Here is a 25048-nt window from a genome sequence, read left to right as displayed (position 1 = left end):
CACCTGTCACCCTACAACAAACACTAGGCCATTGCAGTCAGAGTCGCCATATCAGTGCTATATGGTTATGTCAACGTTGGTAAACTGGAATTTGTAAATTTCATGTTTTCAGTAAAATATGGGTTCTCCTTGACTTCCATGACCGAAGTAAGGACTCACGATTAAAGATTTCTTTACCTAACAGTTTACAAACGTGAACGTCATACGGTACGATCATGTACTTTGTGAGTGAGTGAGTTTAGTTATATGCCGCGTTCAGTAATATTCCAGGTATATAGTGGCGGTCTGTAAATAAGCCAGTCTGAGCCACACAGTCCAGTGATCAACAGAATGAGCATCGATCTGCGCAGTTGTGTTATGACATGTGCTAACAAGTCAGCGAGACTGACCACGCAATCCCGTTAGTCACCTCCTGCTACAAGCAAGGGTTACTAAGACCAGTTCTAACCCGGGTCTTCACGGGTATATATTGGGTGGGTCAAAATGGCATGGATGGTTTCACAATGATTGGTTGAACTGCGCCCCAGGTCGATACTATCTCAGCATCATGGCGCCGTTGCAAAGCGTGTTGGGCAACGTTGATTTTGGATAAATTCATGAATGAAAACGAATCATACTTATATTTACTCTCTAAAAACAGGGAGACATGGGTTTTAATTCAAGATTGTAAAAAGTTATATATATATACATCGGTTTTAATTCAAGATTGTAAAAAGTTATATATATATATACATCGGTTTTAATTCAAGATTGTAAAAAGTTATATATATAGCTCTCCCTGTAGTGCTAAGGCTCTAAATAAAGAAAGTCTAGATTTCCTCGGGGATTACTGTCGCCACACTGATGTTTTCACTTCCATGAACAGTTTTCTTCCATATAGGGGTTTACACATATCCTCTCCACATGTTATACAAATAGAAACCTTTGAATTTGGAGACAAGTTTAAATATCTATATAATTTTGTTGGTGTCGCAGATAGATCTTGCAAGTTGGCCATCTAGCCTTCAAGTAACATTGGTAGTTACAAGTTGCAACTGTAAACTGTTGAACAGTAGTTGGGCCATATAAGGTGATGATATTCTGTCTCGCAGTTCCTGACCACATTAATTTGCCTACTGCCAACCAATCTCAGCAGTGCTAAAGGATTAAATGAAGCAAGATTTCCTTAGCCCCAATGCAGATGTTCTTAGTCTCTGAATCGCTGGTGTTCCTGGGTCACCTTTTCAATTAAATTGGGTTTGTTTGTTACTATCAGAATTATATATATTCAGAGATTAAGCCTTAGTCTAGAGGTGACGACAACACGACTGTGGTCAGACTCAATGGAAATGAGACAGGGCCAATAAATATGCCTGCCGCTTAAACCGCTATCATGTGACTTCTAATTGATGTTGACGTGTAGCCCCAATTAGTCTCTCAATATCTGGTCGGCCTTGGGCTCCTTTTCGACCCGTGAAGGTCCCGGTGTAGAATATGCCTTCAGCAACCCATGTTTGCCACAAAAGGCGACTATGCTTGTCGTAAGAGGCGACTAACGGGATCGGGTGGTCAGGCTTGCTGACTTGGTTGACACCTGTCATCGGAATATTGCTGAGTGCGGCGTAAAACTAAACTCACTCACTCACTCTTGGGCTCATTTTCAATTTTAATGGGTACAATAGGTTTGTTTCGTGTCGGTGTCAATCAGTGCTGACATAGTAATAACGAATGTTTTGAGAGTGTATCACCAATTCCAATGCGTGGTGACCACAGAAATTGCATGGATACGATTTTCATTTTCAAACAAAACAAAACGGCTAGAAACAAACAGTGCCAACTGTGAGATGCAAGATGATTGCCAAAATTAATGGTCTATAGCGGTTTATCGACCTTCTTGAAAACCGTCAAAATGAGGAATGATACCTCATGCACGTGCATGGGGCTACTGCGTTGTGCATGCGCAGCCCATGTGTTCATGTGTTTATGGTTGGTGATACAACTCGTTTGTGTTCAAATGAGAACGATAAATGAGTAAATTACTCGAAATAGGGGTAAGTGCACAAAACCCCAATAAGACACACGATCCCGAAACATCTGTACCTAACAGCGTCTGAAATCTGACGTTCATGATCGATGTCAGAAGTAGTTGTTTATGAAACCAGCAACCCCTGCAACATTGTTTCATTTTCACTCCTCACTAAGAGGGGTGACAAACGGCTGGTGGAACAGCACCGGCACGCATTTCAGGTGCAACACAGCTTCCTATCACTGATGGATCTGTGAGTGTCAATGGTGTCGTGTTCTGTTTCCGTCGCTCTTGGGAAGCGATCTTGCATCACCACGCCCAGCCATAAATAAGTAGTTTGGTAATTGTTGTGTGACTTGCTGTTTCCTTTGTGGTGTGACTAGTCAACCTATGGAGCGGCTGGTTCGCTCACTATAGTGAACTCGTTTGCTGAGGGAGATTCCAAAATCTCCATTGGTGGGGATATAACAGACTCTTTCGGTTCAGCTTGACACTAGGTAACTCCTGACACGAGATGATCAACATGTACATAACTCTTGATTCCTCCACGGTGAACCAGGTAAGTCTACGGATCACTACACCCACTCCATTTGTTCTTTACAGGTCGTACACAGAGAACTTGAACAACTTGATTGACCTAAGAGATCTATTGTGTGGTCTCTGTTGACCTGAAATCTTAACACACGTCTAACATGTTGCACTCACTAGCACCATTTGAAGCTGGGTAATAAGCAAGGACTGTCGTATGATTCACGTCATTCTGACACAGAAACTCTGCGTACATTCGATCTGTTGCAAACTGCGGACAGTTGTTCGAGACAATTTCATCTGGATACCCGAAGCATGCTTCTAACAGTGTACGCAGCACATCGAGTTTCCTTCGCAGTAGTTGATGATACCATGTGACAACCATCGACCCATATACTGTGGGAATCAACTACAACAGGATACGGTTGGCCTTCTTTCTCTGCAAGTCTATATGCAATCTTTGCACACTCATGTTGGCCAACGACAAGTATGCTATGGGGCTACAGGAGCTGGATTCTTTGGGCCTAGACAAATATTACAGTTTCCAACCAGACTTTCAATGTTTGTATCTAGACAAGGCCACCATAGATAGACAATTGCATAAGTCTTGGTGCTTATTCCGTCACCAGCTGTTTCCTGCAGGCTTCAATACCAGCTGACATGTGTTCGGCCATGATCATGGCTCTTCCATCTCTTTCGGTAAGTTGTGGACGCTGGCAGCTTTGTTTAAAGGCTTTCCAAGAAACTACCATAGTAGCTGAATACCCAACCCTGATCTGAGTTAACTAACATCATTTGGAAGAGGGGCATCCTTTGGACGGATGCCATCCTTATCCACCTTGAATCTCAGGTGACACTCGGCACCCCGAGCTCACATTTATTGGGTCTCTTCAGTTTAACACTATAGCTCCCAAGGCGAGTTATGAATACTTCCAGACTACTATTATGGCCATCTTTGTCAATGCCCCATATCAAGACATCGTTCAGGTAACACACTACACCCTTCATACCATGTAAAACTTGATCCACCGTCTTTGGGAAAATGACAGGTGCAGTAGCAAGTCAACACATACAGACCCCTGCAAAAAGTATTCGGACACTTCACGCAATTTCCATGGACTTACCATGCATCTTTATTAGATTTGACAGGCAAATTTGAAATCATGAGTGCACTGTGCACATAATTTCATTTCATTTTCCCTACCACTGTTTAAATAACGACATCACATTTATCGGCTTACCTATGGTTCCACAATGCACAATCACATAGGCCGTAACGTTAAGGAGTTCACTGCACTGAACATATCTTGATTAAATTGTCGCCATTCGATAAATGAGGAATGGAAAATTAAACAGAAATTATGTGATAGTTGGTATGATGTTTCCTCACATATGTGCCAAATTTGACTTGGATCTTACGAAAATTAATTTCATTAATATTGTTTATACTGCACTAAATTAGCATATATGTCTATGGAAATTACGTCAAGTGTCCGAATAGTTTTGCACGACTCTGTAGATCTCTTGACTTTGTACAACCTCTAAGGATATTCCTCAGCCTAGTTCGGCCTCCCCGCCAAGTACATACACCAATACGTACATTATGTCTATTCTACAGGTGCAGGTTCTTAATTCTGCGTTGCATACTTTGTTACACTATACAATGCTTATGTTTCACTTACAACATCAATACTAAGCACACTCACATGTATGTACAACCATCAAGTCATATATCTATGATATTATCTATAACATCACTGCGATATTTGCTCCTTGGAAAATAAATTGTTACGCCCTCATGACATTGTGATCTTGCCTGACACATAAATGTCGATTTCTGATTGGCTGGGCGCTCTTCTGTTATTTACAATGCACCCCGCTTACACGCCAGTAACAGGTGTATGTATCGATCCCGCTGGGAATGCAGTACGAGAATATATATGATGAGCCCCGTGGGCATGACATTGCGCTTGTCACCCACACGAACACACACTACAGTTGTCTAGTGTTCCCAGAAATACACATGTATGCTTAGACATGTCCAAGACTTCTGAAGTAGAATCGTGCCAATATCTAAACTGATGGTACTGCATACTACAGATAGTACTAGATAGGCAACCGTATAAACAAAAGTGAACAAATAATTATAACAGTTTTATGAGATCGTTCCCTTATGGAAAGACGGGATAAAGTAATGACGACTGTACAGCCGAGGCTCGCGATCGGTTGTCACTAGAAACAGAACTTGACTGAAAAATATACTGAGGGGAAAAAATAAGGGATCACACGAAAGAGCAAGTGTTTCTTTGTCTCTTTCAGTGTTTCTACACAAACTTTGTATCGCATAGCTTGTGAAAAAAAACTAGGAAAAATAAGGGAACACTTGTAATTTCATGTGGTCCGTTATTTTTCCCTCGGTGTATACATGTATTGTGCGCGATCATGACGCAACAGACGATTGTTATGGGGAATAGTCGAATGTGGAATATGACGATTGTTATGGAGAAGTATGTACAATGTGAGTGCCTCTCTCTCTCTCTCTCTCTCTCTTTCTCCTTTTCCCTCAACACCTCACCCTGTCCATAAATTATTATGAACTATTCCTAAATTGGTTCATTTATATAACCAAAACTATGTACATGCATGTATATTCAGAATATCTATTCAGAATGCAAGCGTTAGCCATTGGGTTGAACAGTGGAGTTTTCCGTTCCAATTTAACGCCTTGACCGAACTGAGACCTGGGACGTGCGCCAAAGTCACCAAAATAGATCGGAGTTTGCGGAATCCTAGATGAGTGAAACAGATGGCATACAGAAGAATAATCTTTTTCATAATCTTCAAGAATTCTATGTTATCGAATTTTTCTGCCTGCTTAGCTGCTTGTTTCAGGGATTGAGAAAGCGCGCGGTTGGTACGAGTATTCATAGGGAAATCTTGAATTTGAAAAAAAAAGTCTGTAGAAGGTAATCTAGCCACTTGTTTCAGGGAATGAGAAGCGCACTGTTGGCAAGTCTAGATTTCCACTGTTTCAAAGCTCAGGGTTCCTTAAATCTCATTACAATTTATTCTTTTTATTATAAACTGTTGTTTTTCTGTAAAATATCTTCATTTCAGAGACTAGTTGTTATAGTCTAGTCGAGGTAGTATGCTAGATTTGGGAGACCACTCTAACAAACTGGATAACTGGATACCTCACAACATCGCCCATTACAAGACATGCATGAATAATTTTTAAAGAAAAATGTTTTCAGTCTCCACTGTACTCCACTGTAAGTGAAACCCCATATTTCCGAACCATGATTATTTTCGTATTGTTAGGCATTATTTTTGTATGAAATATTTGGGGGAGAGGGTGACGCGTTTGTCTTTCTGGATTAATAAAGCTGATAGATGCGTGTCACTGTAGATCGAAAGGTACATTTCCCGGTGGATCTAAATCTCAGTGGTACTCATCTACATATATGTTCATTCTTCCTTTGGTAAATGATACCGACCGCATTGTATCAGACAGATGCTGTTTGTGTTGTATGGCATGAGGCCAACACTGTGCACCTGAAGGCGTATATATAGAACTGAAAGCCACCAGACACTCTCGCTCTGATGTGCGACGTGCAACTGCAAGGCTGCATCTGCAGATAGCAGCGCGCTAGGCATGTTGGGTAATGAGAGGGCGAAGAAGGGGAAGAGGTATTTTGTGTGTGGCTACTGTACAGATTACAGCACTGAGGTAGCATTTCATGAATCAAGGGTAAGAATAATCCTTACTTAAAATATGTATGTATATATCTTGTTTGTTTCCTTTTGAAATGCTGGCTGTTTCGTAGTGTTTGTAACTCGTGGGTGTGACTTCGAAAACAATATGGTGGACACACTCAGTCAGCAAATTTGTATGGCATGTTTGCGCTTCAGTTTACGAAGCCGAGGATGCAGATAGTCCTTGTTTACCGGCTTAGGCACCAGCCAGCATTGACTGTCCGCCGCGGGGCATATTATCCCGTTACAGCGTGCCCGCTGTTCGCTTCACGCTCCTGCGATCTCCTCTAAAGGAAGGTCAAAAGTTTTACCCCAACAATAGCCGCCACCCAAACAGCGTGTTTTTAGGGGGCGTATAATATAGAAATATCTTTTAGCAGAAGATAAATCTAGAGTACCCGGGAATATGAGAGCTTTGTAATACACCCATTTGCTCTCAAAAAAACTTTGTAATAAACCCATTTGCTCTCAAACCCAGTCTTATTCTGAGGGGCAAGCTCAAATATTGTCAGCGAATTAATAAAGTTTAACCCATCCCAGAAAGGTGTGCCCCAGGTACTTCATGATGGCTACCTTTATGCCAAGAACAAGGTGAAATGAGAAAATGCGAATTAGAGATGTGCTTGGTCTCATATGTTGGATAGGTACGTGTACCTATATGTACAAGAAAGTATATATATATATATCTCAAAGCGAGCTGAATTCGACGTTGTGGTGATTTCGACGATTGCATTGCTAGTGCTATATCAATGAAGTATGTGCGTGATAGGAGTGCACAAACAGGGCGGATGCCCAGTTCCTGTCGTGAGACGTTTAATTGACAATTGAAATCAAGAAATTAAGTTATGTAAAGAGCAAATAAACAACAATATTATTTACCCTCGATCGTTAATACCACTTCAGGTGCAAAATCAGTTGCCTGTATAACAAAAAATAGCGATCAAAATTCAACAAGATCAGTCGTCTGCTAGTGACAGGTTATGTATGAAACAGTAAGCAATGTGATCAAAACACTCTCTCGCAGTGCGGAGGGAAAAGTATGGTTCACCGTCGAAAACACATACAAAAATACCTGGATGTGACAAGCGACTGCAGTTTCGGCGATACGATGTTATAAACGCTATTTTTGTTGGAAACACATACTTTTTTGTGAAATAAATGAATATACCTTTATCACTCAAGGTTAGCAAAATCAAAACTTAAAATGATATTAAAGATAAAAATTACGTTTTTATCTTATACCGTTGAAAACCCCTAACACTGGGATATATATAATATTTATCTTATATATATTATTATCTTACCTCCCACATGAATGTCGCTTTCTGATTGGCTAAGCGCTATTCTATTATTTTCAATGTACCTAGCTTGCAGGTGATGTATTATTTTCAATGTACACCTCGGGGAATTCCGAACTTTTCTGGTGCTTCATGGTAGTATTTTTTTACCTCAAATAACATTGAATCACGCATGAAGAACTGAAATTATCAATGTTTTGCATATTGAAAATCGCTGGAAGGGAGATAACTCTAAATCTGTTCTGCTTGTGTCATCTGCAAAATGGCGATTTGCCTCGCATTCAACAGAATTGCTTCAAACAGTTCAAAATTAAAATTCAGCAGGTGTTCAGCACGATACTGGTCCCTTGGGTTCCATGGGCCCGCCCTGGGGGCTTGGGGAACATAAACAAACCTCGAGGGTAGGTCATCTCAAAGATATTTTGTGCTCTTTATCCCCTAGGCATGTAATGCGGGGGTGATATAGTCGACACCTCATCCGTTCATCTGTCCTTCCATCCATACTCATTTTGTTTCCTGAGCATAACTCAAAAAGCATTCAATATTTTTAGACCAAAATTGTTCGACATAATAAACTGAACGTATAGTTCTCCCTTTTGCTATGAGCAGATTTTTGGCATTTATATATATATTTTTTTATCCCCCCAGCATGTAATGCAATACTTAGCAGATATGTGAGGCAGACCCCAAAGTGGTGCATTTTACAGATTTTTGTGATTTATCGTTTTCTCAGTTTCCATGGAAACAATTCGAACTTAGTCTCTAAAGGGAGGTATGGGTTCCGTTTCCAGAGCACATCTTGTAAACTTCTTAATATGTTTGTGCAGAACTTTGCAGGTATGTGAGCTAGACCACAACGTGTTGCCTTTTGCTATATACAAATTTTGGCATTAAATTTTTCCCAGTTTCCTTTGAAACAGTTTGTACTTGCTTCATGTCCGCAGGACAACTTAAAAACCCTTTGATCTATTTTATCCTGAAAATGCCACTCTATGAAATGATAAATAGGGTAATTGTTATTACTCCTGCATGTACTAGTAATGCGAAATCATTTGGAAATCATTTTGTTTCCAGAGCATATCTCAGAAACAGTTTGGTATTTTCAGACCATACTTGATAGGCATAATAATCTCAACCTATAGTTGTGCCTTTTGCTATTTACACAGTTTTGGCGTTTTCACTTTTTTTGTTTTTCCATGGAACATTTTGATGTTAGTCTGATGGTGGGGTGAGCTTCGTTTCCGGAGCAGAACTAAAAAAACATTCAATATTTTTCTGCAAAACTTGGTAGATATGTGTGGCAGACCCCAAAGTGGTGCCTTTTGCTATTTACAGGTTTTTATGATTTATTATTTTCTCAGTTTCTATGGTAATGTTTTGGATTTAGTCTCAAAATGGAGGGATGGGCTTCGTTTCCGGAGTATAACTAAAAAATCATGCAATATTTTTCTGTTACATACATTAGTCAGAACCTAAAATGGTGCCTTTTGGTACTTACTGGTTTTGTGATTCAGACTTTGTCTCAAAAGTGAGAGGTATGTTTTGTTTCCAGAGCACATCTCAAAAAGTTCCTAGTAACTGTCAGCAAAGCTTGGTAGATATATGTGACAGACCCTAAAGTGGTGCCTTTTGCTATTTACAGGTTTTTGTGATTTATAATTTTCTGAGTTTCCATGGAAAAGTTTCAGACTTAGTCTCAAAATGGAGGGATGGGCTTCGTTTCTGGAGCACAACTCAAAATCTTCTAAATATCTTTCTGCAAAACTTTCTGCAGATATGTAGGGGAGACCCTAAAGAGGAGCCTTTTGCTATTTACAGGTTTTTGTGATTTATCATTTTCCCAGTTTCAATGGAAAGGATTCTGACTTAGTCTCAAAATGGAGGGATGGGCTTTGTTTGCGGCGCACATCTAGAAAACTATTTAATATCTTACAGCGAAACGTGGCAAATATTTGAGGCAGACCACAAGGTGGTGCCATTTGCTATTTACAATGTTTTGGCATTTTTATTTTTCCTGGTTTCCATTGAAACAGTTCTGACTTAGACTTAAAAGGATGGATAGGCTTTGTTTCCAGAGCACAACTGGAAAACCATTTCATATCTTTTAACAGATCTTGGCAGGTACTAGTATATGAGACAGATCTTGAAGCGGTGCCTTTTGCTGTTTACAGATATATGGCATTTATATTTTTCATGACTTCCATGGAAACGATTCAAACTTAATCAAAGAAATCATCAAGTAACTGTCAGATGATTTGTCCTTTCAAAGGGTGCCGGGGGGATATGTCATCTTCTTATGACTCTTGGATTTTGTTTCCATAGCAACAATATTGGCTTTAGCTGAATTTGGTGGTATTGCTCCTTTCTGGAAGAAAACATTTGAAAACTGCCAGTACTCTCCTTTCACACACCAAAACATTTGACATAATCTTTACTCAGACATATTCATGAAGAATGTTTTGACATTGTGGAGGATATTGTGTTAAAGCAGTTTTAAGTTTGACAGAAAATGTTTCAGGGATTTAAAAAATCCAATTGAGAGTATATTTTGTACATTTAACATGGCTATAAGATATAACATATTACCACCTCGGCTAATGCGGTCTGATGTATGCCTTTTTGTAGGAGTGTGGTCACTCAGGTGAAACTGCTACATAAATTTTTACATCAGACCGTATGGCCCTCAAGAGAAACTTACAACTTCAAATTGATTGCAATATTTGTTTGCTCAACTACCTTTTAATTGGAAATAAACATCATGTATTGGCCAGTTTCTGTGTGTTATTGAGTAGTTGAAGCACAGGAATTCATTTGGAACTGATGGAATTTATGATGTGTAATATTCCCATGTTAGCTGTCAGTTCCAAATGAATTCCCAGGCTTCAAATACTCGATAACACCCAGAAATTGGCCAACACATGATGTTTTATGACATTGTAAACACAAAAGTAAGCCAAAAATGATCACATGGGGTCCACTTATTTACATCAAGTACTGGTACAGCAAGTGACGTGTCATCAGCTGGCTGGCTTCCCTTTTGGCATCTGGAACTGCTCATTTGTGATGTCATTCCAACTTTACATCACAATAACGAATATGATTTGAATGGCTTCACCACTGCAGAAGACCCAATAATACAATCGTGTGCTATTTTTGTACATGTCAATACGTAGTGAAAGGTCTTGCAATTACCGTGAATCGAATACCATTCCATCACATCTTCCAACCAATCAGTGACTTTCTGTTTTCAATGTGGTACAAGTTAGTGTTTCCTCAATTTTTTCAGGATAACATGTCATATCTGATAAAAATGTAAAGTATCATTGTCTCTTTGTATTTAATTCAGAGACAATGAATTTGCTGAATTCAGTAATTAGACATCTTTTGATCAGTAACTTATTTATATTGACATTATTTACCTAGAGAATGTATATATACTATCATAATTATAGAGATTGCAATAAGAATAGAGATTTGTGTGTAATATTTGCTTATTTATATTATGTCTTTTGTCTCTTAGATGCTCCAGACTACTTTGGCCTGTGTCAACGAGGCAGGCAACTGATCAGAAGGAAAAGCCACAGTTATTCACTAAAGCAATTTGATAATGTTGCTGCAGACCAGCTCCACCTACCAGTCATATTCCTTGTTATACTGGAATATTTCAACAGTTCAGCTATCAGCATCATGATGTTTGTCCATAAGAAGCTGCTTGAGAGATTTGTCCAGCCACATGATCATGAGCCAAGCCACAGACTGAATTCGATCATCAATCAGTCTTTAAAACTGACTTTATATATCGATGACAAAGAAGTAAATTCTGATATGACTTTTGGACCAGTCTTCTACTCTGTCATCCTGTGAAAGTCATCCAGAAGTTACAGTCTGAACTGGAGAGATAGGACAACGGCATGATCCTAAGTACTTACCCATGGTGCCCTGAAGTGTTGAAATATACATGAGTTTTAGTTGTGTCTCTGTTGTTGCCTTTCAGGAAGATATCCATGCTGTCAGATTTATATTTCCTTCCAGACAGCAGTACTTCCACAAATTGCTGTCTAATGGTTCAGTCAAAGAGGAGGTTCAAACACCTGCACCCGTGAATTGGACAGAAATACTCTTGGGAAAAAAGATTCCTGTCTAAAGTCCCACATTTTCTCTGAAGAAAACATCTTGTACTATGAACAGAAAATATATTGTTAAAAATTATTATGTTACAAAAAAATGAAAAGTGATCAATTCAAGCAGAACTTGACCGATTGTAAGACAGGTGCTTGAGATCATCATAGCTGTTAAGCTGCAGTGAAAATGAAGAGCTCCCGGAACTCATGGACAAAACACACATGATGTTAGGAGTAGTTACCTAAATGAAACTTTCACTCTGATGCACTACTACAAAAATCAGTTATGAGTAGCCTGATGGTACCCTATGATAACTGGTGTTTATCAGAAAGTTCCTGGATTCATTGCTCTTACCTTATTTGACTATTTAGATGTTTCTCTGACTGCATATGGCATTCATGAAACATTTACTGAACATATGAAAGAACAGGCAGAAACATGCAGTGTACAGAGAAGCATGGAAATTATGGTATTGTCCAGTATGAAAATAACTATCAGAAAGACTGGATTACGACAACAAAAGCGATGAGTTAGTTTGAAAATCTACTAAGTGACAGCGACACCAAACTTGCAAAATCCATTCATCTTGTTATGGTGAGAGGCAGTATGTCTTTGGGGTGTCCACTTTTCAATTTTGCTACTGTTGAAATAACTGTTTTATACCCTCTCTTATGAGAAACTGTCTTATTGGAACTTCAAGCCCATATTCATTTTACAACAGAAAACTATTCTGCTTACCTTATTTTCTTTGAAGACAAGAAGAAATGAAGACAAGAAGAAACTGTTTCCTAAAGTCTCTAGCACACTGTTTGTCACAAAATCTATTTGGACCTGCATTTCATTGGCTCATATAATTTTTAACTATGTAAATTGTGTGGAGACGCCATTATTTTCCCTATGTCCCAAATTACGATATGTCTTTGTTGCTCTATGTCCTGTCTGGATGAGAATATTCATGATGTCACTTCAGTTTATATTCATGATGTCACGTCAGTGCTACTGTATACATATGGCATCACCTCCCTTTCACTGCACTTACCAGATGGGTGGACTATAGCTGTGCTTTTCTTTTCTTATGCAAGGTCTTAAAAGTGTGACAGATTGTCTGAAGATGACTTCAACAAGTTGTAATCATGTTCAGAAAGAAAAACAAAATTGCCTGAATCCTGAATATTGATATGACTCTGTGAATGGCTCACACCACGTCGGTGTCAGTAGCGATATGTCCTCCGACTACACCAAAACTACACTTTCTTCATTGAGCACCACATTCAGCCACATGCTGATGTTCCTGGTCTCTCACAGTGTCAGTAGCTTTCAACCAGTTCCTGGCGTTGGATGTCCACCATGTTTGATGACAAAATGGTCACGTCAGTTTATATTTAAGTCACGTCACTGTTGACTGTAGAAATGGCGTCACCTCTCTTTCACTGTACTTTTCAGGTGGGTGGACCTTGGCTCCGTCTAAAGTCAAAGAGTACAACAACATGTAAACTGTTTGTTGTTTTCTATTTCACAATTTCCAATGCACTCAGAACAAAATTAATTAAGGATTATGTTGAGATGGGTTTTGATTACATACCATCACCGTTTGTTTCCACACAACTAACAATTTTTTACCCTTATGCAAGGTCTCAAACATGAGACAAATTGTCTGAAAATGACTTCAACAAGTTTTATTCATGTTCAGGAAGAAATAATAAAATCACCTGAATCATTGATACGACTGTGTGAATGGTACACACCACGTCACATGTCCTCTGTCTACACCAACACTACACTTACTTCATTGAGTACCAGGAAGTTCAGGAAGAAAAACTGAATCAACTGAATCATTGATACGACTGTGTGAATGGTACACACCTCGTCAGTGTTAGTAGCGATATGTCCTCCGACTACACCAACACTGACTTCATTGAGTACCAGGAATTTCAGGAAGAAAAGCTAAGTCAATTGAATTACTGATGCGACTGTGTGAACGGTACACACCACGTCAGTGTCGGTAGCGACATGTCTTTGTCTACACCAACACTGACTTCATTGAGTACCAGGAAGTTCAGGAAGAAAAACAAAGTCAACTGAATCATTGATGCGACTGTGTGAATGGTACACACCACGTCAGTGTCAGTAGCAATATGTCCTCCAACTACACCAACACTACACAGACCTTTTTGAGCAGCAGGAAGTTCAGAAAGAAAAACAAAATTACCTGAATCATTGATACGATTCTGTGAATGGTACTCACCACGTCAGTGTCAGTAGCGATATGTCCTCCGACTACACCAACACTACACTGACCAACACTTCAAGTTGATGTCCACCATGTTTAATGATAGAATCAACTTCAAAATCTTTAGTTGTCCTCCAATGTGAAGGATGTTGTTACTGTACCTGTCTATCATAGACATATCAACACCTGTAATCTCGTGAAGCTCCATCACATCTCTGTATCCCTACCATGCTGCTGCATACATCAGGTGTACTGCTCTCATATCCTCTGCTGTTTATTTTGGCATGACCTCCTGGCAGGATCACCTTCACAATCTCCATGCGACCTCCTAAGCGAAGGATGTAACTGTACTTGCCCTCCACATCAGTCTTATTACTCACAAGGAGCTCCACCACATCTCTGTGTCCAAATGATGCTGCCTCCATCACCAATATCATTCTTCCCGATCCTCCTCTAGTGTTGATGTCCACATTACCCGCTGCCAGGATCCGCTTCACAATCTGCAATTAACATGTGAAGTGAAGGATGATGTGATTACTTGTCTAGCACAGACCTATTGACCACATCTGTCTGGTCATTCCATGCATGCCTATTCTCCTCTACTGTTGATGTTGGCATGACCTCCTGAGGTCACCGTTCATGCTGGCGAAGTAGAGCTTGGAGTCACTGTAACACAAAGTAAACTGTGTAAATCAGACATTTTAGTCACACATCTACCATGTAATCACCATGTTGGTGTGTGAGTCAGACTTTGTTGCATCACTTAAACAATTCCATCATGTTAGACAACAATACAACCATGACAGGAATGTGACTTCTGAAATTATGGATAGTGTGTTTAATCCATAAATTTCTATAATTGTCAGACGTTGTAGGGAATAACTATCAACCCTTGTAAAATGTGGTTTTGATTTTTCATACAAGTGATATAGTAGTGTTAGAACTTCGATACAAATAAATTACGTTTAGCCAAATACACTGTGCTTGTCACCTAATAACCCATAAACAATGGTGAATTAGTAAACCTTTATTCATGGAATCCATCCATGATTCCCTTCTTTTCTGAAATATGATTACTCTGCCATGGTATATGTATGATTGTTAAGACTTCTTTTGTGAAATATGATTACTCTGCCATGGTATATGTATGATTGTTAAGACTTCTTTTCTGAAATATGATTACTCTGCCATGGTATATGTATGAAAATTAAACCTTCTTTTGTGAAAAAAGGAATTCTCTGCCATGGTATATGTATGATTATTGAACCTTGTTACATGAAATATGAATACTTTGCTATGGTATATGTATGAAGATTGAACCTCCTTTTGTGAAAAAGGAATTCTCTGCCATGGTATATGTATGATTATTGAACCTTCTTTTGTGAAATATGATTACTCTGCCATGGCTTATGTATGAAGATTAAACCTTCTATTGTGAAAAGACTTCTCTGCCATGGTATATGCTTGATTATTGAACCTTGTTTCATGAAATATGAATACTTTGTTTTCTCGCTTCAAGTTCTACCTTTGTGTTTTGTACGTTGTCTTTTAAGCTTTGAACTTCATCGAGGACATGTCTGCTGAAGATTTTCCGAATATAATCATCTTTCATGATGTCGCTAATTGCTTGTTTGACTCAGTCCTTTATCAAGAGAGGAATGAATGGTCTAGTCAGTTTTCCAACTCTTTAAGGTTGTTAATCAGTCTCAGTATTTCCAGCTGTAAGTTTCAATGTTCTTATGTCTTCTTCCATCCGTTTCACATGTTGTACGCCTGTGATCAGCATGTACATCTTTGACACCAAACAGCACAAGACTGAAGAATGTAACTGTTGATACAAATGCCTTGCAATTAATAAAGGACACAAGTGTTTGGCAGAATACCAGCTGGTGACCCCCCCATTTGTTACACAGCCTTAAAACAAATGTTTCAGCTGAATGCAAAGCAAAGTAATTACCTGTTACCTTAAATAGATAATGGAATATTCCATCCGGAATGATAAAATAGCAAATTAATGATTTTAATTATTTATTAATGATCTCAGTCAGGCATCAAAACAACTATAATCTGTGTAAAATTGGTGGTGAATAATTGTTGAAAATAATGTTAATGAATAAAGTGATAAATAGCACATGAATATTGTAAAGTTGATCTCAGAAAAAAAAATCCCATTCAGTTCTGTGCAAGTCGAATGAGGTTGCTGAATGTAACTAGAACTGAGGGAGTCTTTCAGTCTGACTATGCTATTGATTATCTACTGACACACTCTCTTCCTACATGGTGGTGCACTACCAAAGTAGAGCTGTGCAAGCTTGGCCCTCTCTGCCAGTTCACAGTTTGGTTTTCCTCACCACTTCAGTGAACGGAAGGATGTTGGGATGACAATGACAGTCCTGTTCAGTCTGCTGTGGAAATAGCAGCCCTTTTTAATAGAATCAGGATATTGTCTTTCATCAACTCTGACGGCAGCTACCTCAAAGTCAGTCTGTATTCTTGTTGGGGGCAAGAGACAGTTCAAGTTCTCCAACGCCTTTGTCTTGAGATGAAACCGTTTTATGTCTGTATCTTGTTGATCAGGCAACAGAACATGAAGAAGGGGATAAGGTATAGAGCGTGTACAGCATACAGAGAGAGAGCGATTCTGTCATGTAAGTGACAACTGATCGTTGTAAACTGATTATACCTGTCACATGTTGTTGTACAACTGTAAGACACATACTTAAGAAGTATGTGGTGTCACTGTTAGAAAAATATTGAAATGAAATAATAGTGTTACTCTCATGTATTCCAGTTCAAATATCAAGATTTTGTATTAACACTGCAACTAATCTTTAGTAGAACTCTGTTGTAGTTCCATTATATGCCATAGTAAAACCATGAATGCCACCTGTGACAGAGACGATGTTAGCAAACTTCCATAAACACCACCAACTTTTGTATCTTTCCACCACAACTCATATTCAGTGTATTGAAGTTCTCTTTAAGCCCAGTGATTGCTTTGTTTGTATCAAACAGGTCATCATTGGTCTGATTTAGTTGTGATTTCAGAATCCTTGCATTACATAAGTGAGTTGCTGTCTGATTCAGCTGCAGCTGTAAAACATGGCTGTTTGGTAATCTCACTATTTAGGTTTCCAAGATTCTTTCTGAAAGTGTCTCGTTCCTGCTCATCTTGCTTTGATGCTTGTTTTCTTGCTACAAGTTCTACCTGTGTGTTTTGTATATTGGATTTTAGGCTTTTAACTTCATCGAGGACATGTTCGCTGAAGATATTCCTAATGTAATCATCTTTCATGATGTCACTAATTGCTTGTTTGACTCAATCCTGTATCAAGAGAGGAATGAATGTTCTAGTCAGTTTTCCAACTCTTTAAGGTTGTTAATCATTTGAGTCTCAGTATTTCCAGCTGTAAGTTTCCATGTTCTTATGTCCTCTTCAATCAGTTTCACTTGTGTATCCAATGTTGTACGCCTGTGATCAGCATGTACATCTTTGACACCAAACAGCACAAGACTGAAGAATGTAACTTTTGATACAAATGCGTTGCAATTGATAAAGGACTGAAGTGTTTGGCAGAATACCAGCTGGTGTCCCCCCATTTGTTAGCTTAAAACAAATGTTTCAGCTGAATGCAAAGCTGATTACCTGTTACCTCAAATAGATAATGGAATATTCCATCCAGAATGAAAAATAACTAAATAGTGATTTTAATTATTTATTAATGATCCCGGGCATCAAAACAACTATAATCTGTATAAAATAGATAGTCAATAATTGTTGAAAATAATAAATAAAGTCATAAATAGCACATGAGTATTTTAAAGTTGATCTCAGAAATAAAAGAACCCATTCAGTTCTGTGCAAGTTGAATAAGGTTGCTGACTGTAACTAGAACTCAAGGAGTCTTTCAGACTGACTATCCTATTGATTATCTCCTTATACACTCTCTTCCTACATGGTGGTGCACTACCAAAGTTTAGCTGTGCAAGCTTGGCCCTCTCTGCCAGTTCGGTTTTCTTCACGTCAATGAATGGAAAGATGGTGGGATTATACCTGTCACTTGTAGAAGCACATGTTATTGTACGAGTGATGACACATGTCATGTGTTATTGTACTAGTGATGATACCTGTCATGTGTTATTGTACTAGTGATGATACCTGTCATGTGTTATTGTACAAGTGATGATACTTGTCACCTGTTATTGAAAGTGATGAAACCTGTCATGTGTTGCTGTACAACTATAAGACACATACTTAATAAGTATGTGGTGTCACTGTTAAAAGAAATATTGAAATGAAATAATAATGTTACTCTCATGTCTTCCGGTTCAAATATCAAGATTTTGTATTAATACTGCAACTAATCTTCAGTAAAAGTCTGTTGCATTTCCATTATACTCCATAGTTAAAGCCGCGAATGTCACCTATGACAGAGACAATGTTAGCGAACTTTCATAAACACCACCAACTTTTATATCTTTCCACCATGGCTCATGTCCAGTGTATTGAAGTTCTCTTTAAGCCCAGTGATTACTTCGTTTGTATCAAACATGTCATCATTGGTCTGATTTAGTTGTGATTTCAGAATCCTTGCATTACATAAGTGAGTTGCTGTCTGATTCAGCTGCAGCTGTAAAACATGGCTGTTTGGTAATCTCACTATTTAGGTTTCCAAGATTCTTTCTGAAGGTGTCTCGTTCCTGCTCATCTTGCTTTGATGCTTGTTTTCTTGCTTCAAGTTCTACCTTTGTGTTTTGTAGATTGGTTTTTAGGCTTTTAACTTCATCGAGGACATGTTCGCTGAAGATATTCCCAATGTAATCATCTTTTATGATATTGCTAATTGCTTGTTTGACTCAGTCCTTTATCAAGAGAGGAATGAATGTCCCAGTCAGTTTTCCAACCCGTTAAGGTTGTTAATCTTTTGAGTCTCAGTATTTCCAGCAGTAAGTTTCCACGTTTTAATTTCCTCTTCCATCAGTTTCACTTGTGTATCCAATGTTGTACGCCTGCTATCAGCATGTACATCTTTGACACCAAACAGCACAAGACTGAAGAATGTAACTGTGGATACAAATGCCTTGCAATTGATAAAGGACACAAGTGTTTGGCAGAATACCAGCTGGTGTCCTCTCATTCGTTAGACAGCTTAAAACAAACAAACATTTCAGCTGAATGCACAGCTACGTGATTACCTTTTACCTCAAATAGATAATGGAATATTCCAGAATGAAAAATAACAAAATAATAATTTTAATTATTTATTAATGATCCCGGGCATCAAAACATCTATAGTCTGTATAAAATTGATACTAAATAATTGTTGAAAACAAATGTTAATATGAAGAAAAAAAACACTCAAACATTCAGTTTTGTTTAAGTCGAATAAGGTTGCCGACTGTAACTAAAACTCAAGGAGTCTTTCAGACTGACTATCCTATTGATTATCTCCTGATACACTCTCTCCCTACGTGGTGGTGCACCTTTAAAGTCATGCTGTGCAAGCTTGGCCCTCTCTGCCAGTTCAGTTTTCCTCACCACTTCAGTGAACGGAAGGATGTTGGGATGACAGTGGTGCAAAATCCAGTTCAGTCTGCTGTGGAAATTGCAGCTCTTTTTAACAGAAACAGGAAATTGTCTTTTAGCAACTCTGACGGCAGGTACCTCAAAGTCAGTCTGTATTCTTGTTGGGGGCGAGAGACAGTTCAAGTTCTCCAACACCTTTGTCTTGAGATGAAACCGCTTTGTATATGTTGCTATGTTGCGACAAGGGGATAAGGTATAGAGCGTGAACAGGATACACACGCACGCACGCACGCACGCACACAGACAGACACACACAGAGAGAGAGAGAGAGAAAGAGTACAACTGATTGTTGTAAACTGATTATACCTATCACGTGTTATTGTAGAAGTGGTGAAACCTGCGACATGTTATTGTACAAGTGATGATATGTGTCGCGTGCCATTGTACAATTGAAAAACCTGTCAAGTCGTGTACAAGTGGTGTCACATGATATTGTATGACTGATGATACTTGTCAGTTGTTAAAATGTAACTGATAACTGTCATGTGTTATTGTACAAGTGATGATACTTGTCACATGTTATTGTACTGTACAACAGATGACATTGTCATGTGTTATTGTACAACTGATTTGTCACGTGTTATTGTACAACTGATGATACCTGTCACGTGTTATTGTACAACTGATGATACCTGCCACATGTTATTGTACAAGAGATGACACTTGTCACGTGTTATTGCATAGCCGAAGACACGTGCCATGTGTTATCGTATAGCTGATGGTAGATGTCGTGTGTCTTGCACTTTTTTCATAGTATATATCTTGCATCTTTCTCAACAGGAAGTTTACATAGGGTGTTTGCGTGGGCGCATGATACTGATATGAACTTGGTTTTGCATTCTAAACTTTACAGTATTGTTATAGAGATTGTTCATGTATCATGTACCAGAACAGTGATAACTGTTTTTAGCTATGACACCACCTGCTCACAGACAAGGTTCTAAGTGCTCTGAGTATGCTAAGTAGAGCGATGTAAAACAATTTTGGTCTTCAAAACACAACATCTTCTCACGAGACATTATCTACAGCACAGAAATACAGCGGTTTGATTGTCAGTGCCTGACGAAAACAACACTACACAAGCGGCTGGCACCTGGCACCTTCATCCAGAGATTCTACCAGTATAGTGTCCACATTTTCGCTAAGCTCATTTGGTTTGGTGAAGGCTGTGTCTCGTGTTCTGATGGGGCTGAGCCGGTACACTATTGCTTGTCTTCATGTTTGGTGCTATGGCCTTTTTCCGTTTGTAATCAATCATATCATGAATAAATATTTTGAAAAATTATTTAAACTTTGTGCTTGAAATGATTATGGAAGCAAACTTGGTCGGGTAGTTATGTGTCTGAAATAATGTCTATACGACGTAGTACACTATTCACAATTGAAGTTCAATTTCCCCTGAACAGCTCAGTTCGCCATGCAAATGTCCATGGTACAAGTCGACTTGTCAAGCAGTGTAGATGCCAGGTGTTCCCAATACGGGGAGTGCGCTCTGCCCCACGGTGACATTCCTCATAAACACAGGCAGTTGTCCAGGGGCCCATGGAGGCCCTTATTAGAATTGGTTTCCAGTAACACATACTGGTCATAAGAAGGGACTAACGGAATCGACTAGTCGGGATTTACTGACTTGGTTTACACGTGGCATCGTATCCCAGTTGCATCGAAAGGGACACATGCTGTTGATCACTAGATAGTCAGGTCCAGACGAGGTTATTTACAGTTGGAATATTGCTGAGCGCGGACCTATGAGCTGGGACCTATGATGCTGTAGCGTTGATCAACTAAATTCTGAACAGGAGTGGTATGGAAATCTTGGTAAGCAAAATATATTTGATTATGCATGAATAACACTGAAATGTGAACAGAACATATTTGATGTGCCTGAGTAACACTCAGATGTGAACGGGGCATATTTGATTGTGCCTGAATAACACTCAAATGTGAACAGGACATATTTCATGTGTCTGAATAACACTCAAATGTGAACAGAAAATGCTAGAGCTGCTTTATTTTCTGTTACGTGGGTCACACTTTGCAATAATACTGGTAGGTGATATCAGACTGGTACCAGTATCCCATGCATGACGTAGTTGCTCTTGTCATTAGAAGGGTGCCTTTAAGAATAATAACAATGTATATAAAATACATAAAACAATGAAACGACTAAAACATTATCGGACCCAACGTATACATCGTTAGTACGTACAAATCCACCTCCGAACACTAAAATATATAATAGCATTAATAAGTTTTGAATATGCAAATCACCTACATCTTACTTTATAGTAATGTGCACAGTATTGTTTCCGTAATGTAAACGTATAGTTATAGAAAGGGCGTAGGGGTAGCCTAGTGGTTAAATCGTTCTCTTGTCTGACTAAAGGTCCGGGTTCGTTTCCCCACGTGGAAACAATGCGTGAAGTCCGTTTCTGGATTTCCGTGATATTGCTAGAATATTGCAAAAAACGACGTAAAACCAAACTCACTCAAAATCCAAGCAGCAAGGTGTATCCGTCTTAGACTTTATCGCGGGATCTTTTGTTGGGTCCAGTTCGGTTTTATTTAGTTCTAACTGTGTTGAACTTAAATCCAGTATCCATTACAAGCATGTTTCGATCCATTTCGTATATATCGATCTTTTGTCAAAGTGGTAATTTAAGATAAAAAAGTAATTGATATGAACACACATGGGTTTGAAAATCAAATGTGTCGTGATACCTTTGTTACATGTGCTACTCTCGCATGGCTGGTTATGTTTGTTACATATGGAACAGATGAAAAGAGAACAAAGTTCAAATTTATTTCCTTGTTCAGTTTAATGCTTAAGCAAGACCTAGTCTGCGATGTAGTTGGTTATCTGTTAGATGACTGTTCATCACTTTCGGGCGATCCTTGGGGTCTGCACGTCTGAAACAGTAAATTATAAAGATAGGGTCTCATATTTTGTTCCATCATATAAACAACTCACCGAATCACTGCATACACGTACTGCACACCACATAGTAGTCTTAATACAAAGTGTCCAGATAATAAGAGAGACCGAGGTAATATTGTTGATGTTCGCATGGAGATGTGTAGTGTTGCGAGATTTTAAAAATAAATTGTTCTCCACAAACCACGGAAAACGTCTTCCTTTGCTTTTGCTGACATGTGTCAACCACGTCAGCGAGCCTGACCACCCGATCCGTTAGTCGTCTCTTACGACAAGGCGTGCTGAAGATCAATTCTAACCCGGATCTTCACGGGTCACACGCTACATAAGTTACATGACCAGCGAAGTACTCTACCTTGCTCAAAATTCCGCCGACCCGACAATGAAAGGATCTTTTGGCATCTAAACCATTCAAGCCTTCACCACGTCCGATTGCAACATCGATTGCACTAGTGAGGACGAAGACAGCCAGGATGACGATAATTCTACCGGAGACGAGAAACGTTGACACAGAATGACTAAATAATTATTTCCGATTCATTTCACAGACAGATATGAAGACTGGCAATTTATTATAATATATATTCACATAACAAGTAATTATGTGTTCGTCGCTTATAATCAACTCTACTTCTTTTGTTTTTTTGCGAGGTCTTTTTTGTCAATATAGAACTTGCGGTGCCTTCACCAATATGAAGGACGGCCATAATCGAGATTTCTTATTGAAGTGGAGATGGTTTTGTCACTTCTATTTTCGGTAACACTTAAGAGGCATCGGAGCTGTAGGAGGTTGGTCTGTAAATAATCGCCTCTGGACCCAACAATCCGGTGATTAACATTGACATTGAAATGATACCCAGACTCGCCTTGTGTACAAACAATATTGTACAGCTTCGACATTTCTAAAACAAATACATACCCATGTACTAGTGTATCATCCACACTGTTTTTGCGGAGATTTCTCATGTATGTGGACATGAGTTTGTCGCTCCTTTAAATCAAGTGAAGGGGTCCAGCTGGTGGTTTAAGACAATGGGTTCACTTGCTCTCAGCAATGTTCCAGCTATATTGTGAAGGTCTGTAAATAATCGAGTTTGGATCAGACAATCCACTGATCAGCAGCATGAACATCGATCGACGCAACTGGGTTACGATGACGTGTCAACCAAGTCAGCGTGCCTGACAACCCGATCCCGTTAGTCGCCTCTTACGACAAACATGGGATGCTGAAGGCCAGTTCTTGCCCGGATCGTCGCAGCTGGTGGCTTAAACTTACCTTGCCTGGATATGAGCTCCCATCTTCCACGAATGTAATGAACAGTTGTCCTGAGTGGTATATATACAAACGTAATGTTATAATTATATACAGGCTGCATTGGTCGGCCAGTGTTTCATGTTGAAAGGAAGTTGTATTATATACAACGGAACAGCTGTGCCGTTTCCTGTAACCTTTCATGAAGCATATATAAATGCTCGATGATTCGTTTCATAACCATACATCAGAATCATTTAAGTATCGGTAGTGATATACACTGCTTCGTATGAAACTTGACAGGTAAATATCAGTGCCAGTATAGTCAAAACAAAGAACAGAGATAACATTAAAAATAAAGGTACCGCTTTGAAGTATTTAACCACATGATTTTGCATAACAACTGAATTAGTTTGACATATATTTTCGGAACTCTTTTTGTACATCTATGTAAACAAAATGCCTAGCTCAACATGAAAGGGGTGGTTCTTATATAAAGAACATTTTCATACCTTGTTCAGACATGTTAGATATGGCGCTACCTCCAACGTTTGATGACGTTATCTATGTATGTGTTCCTGTAATATCTTTCTTCATTATCATCAACATTTGTTCAGTGTACGAATGAACATTAGCACATAAGCGAGATAAGTCGTGCAGAAAAGCTAACTTGCCTGACGCGCTTCATGAATGTTTGTCAGATAACTGAGATTGATTTTACACATAATATGCTGATTTACAGAATGATAGCAGTTTGAATGTCACATGATCGTTATCAAGGATTCGTGCTGCAGTTTATGTATTTTGTCAGACTTAGTGCCAGGTAAGCATCATCGGTCTGTGTTTGCTATTATGCGGCTTCTGCTGCTTGAACTAGACATGAAATGAATGGGGCCCGGAAGTCTCACGGGCGTTACTTCCGGTACCATATTTCCGATGACAAGAGTGAACGAGTTTTGTTTCCAAACAAACATAACGTTGCTTTGCTTGTCTTAGCTGACCCGTGAAGGTTCCGGGGGCAACGTATACTTGCCATAAAAGGCGACTATGCTTGTCGTAAGAGGCGACTAACGGGATCGAGTGGTCAAGCTCTCTGACTTGGTTCACATATGTCATCGGTTCCCATTTGCGCAGATCGATGCTCACGTTGTTGATCACTGGATTGTCTGGTCCACACTCGATTATTTACAGACCGCCACCATATAGCTGGAATATTGCTGACTGCGGCGTAAAACTACACTCACTCACTTGTCTTAGCCAAGGTCATAGTATTCATTTCCATGCCTTTGCTGTCCCGATATTATTTTTATTAATTTATTTTTAACGCCATACTCA

The 25048-nt window shown here is 39.1% G+C and overlaps 2 long non-coding RNA genes across 2 annotated transcripts; one reads left to right on the top strand and one right to left on the bottom strand.

Moving 5' to 3' along the window:
• Positions 1-6127: 6127 nt before the first annotated feature.
• Positions 6128-20811, top strand: LOC137296272 (uncharacterized). The gene is made up of 2 exons (XR_010957635.1): positions 6128-6284; positions 11108-20811. It is a non-coding gene; the product is annotated as an uncharacterized lncRNA (long non-coding RNA).
• Positions 20812-22343: 1532 nt separating this feature from the next.
• On the bottom strand, positions 22344-23759 carry LOC137295719 (uncharacterized). Its single transcript, XR_010957596.1, has 3 exons — positions 23738-23759; positions 22817-22946; positions 22344-22436 (listed from the first exon to the last, which is right to left on the bottom strand). It is a non-coding gene; the product is annotated as an uncharacterized lncRNA (long non-coding RNA).
• Positions 23760-25048: the final 1289 nt, after the last annotated feature.

The sequence above is a fragment of the Haliotis asinina genome, chromosome 9, assembly GCF_037392515.1.
Source record: "Haliotis asinina isolate JCU_RB_2024 chromosome 9, JCU_Hal_asi_v2, whole genome shotgun sequence".
Lineage (NCBI taxonomy): Eukaryota > Metazoa > Mollusca > Gastropoda > Lepetellida > Haliotidae > Haliotis > Haliotis asinina.
The sequence above is the reverse complement of the archived record's forward strand: the minus strand, read 5'-3'. Positions and strand labels throughout refer to the sequence as shown.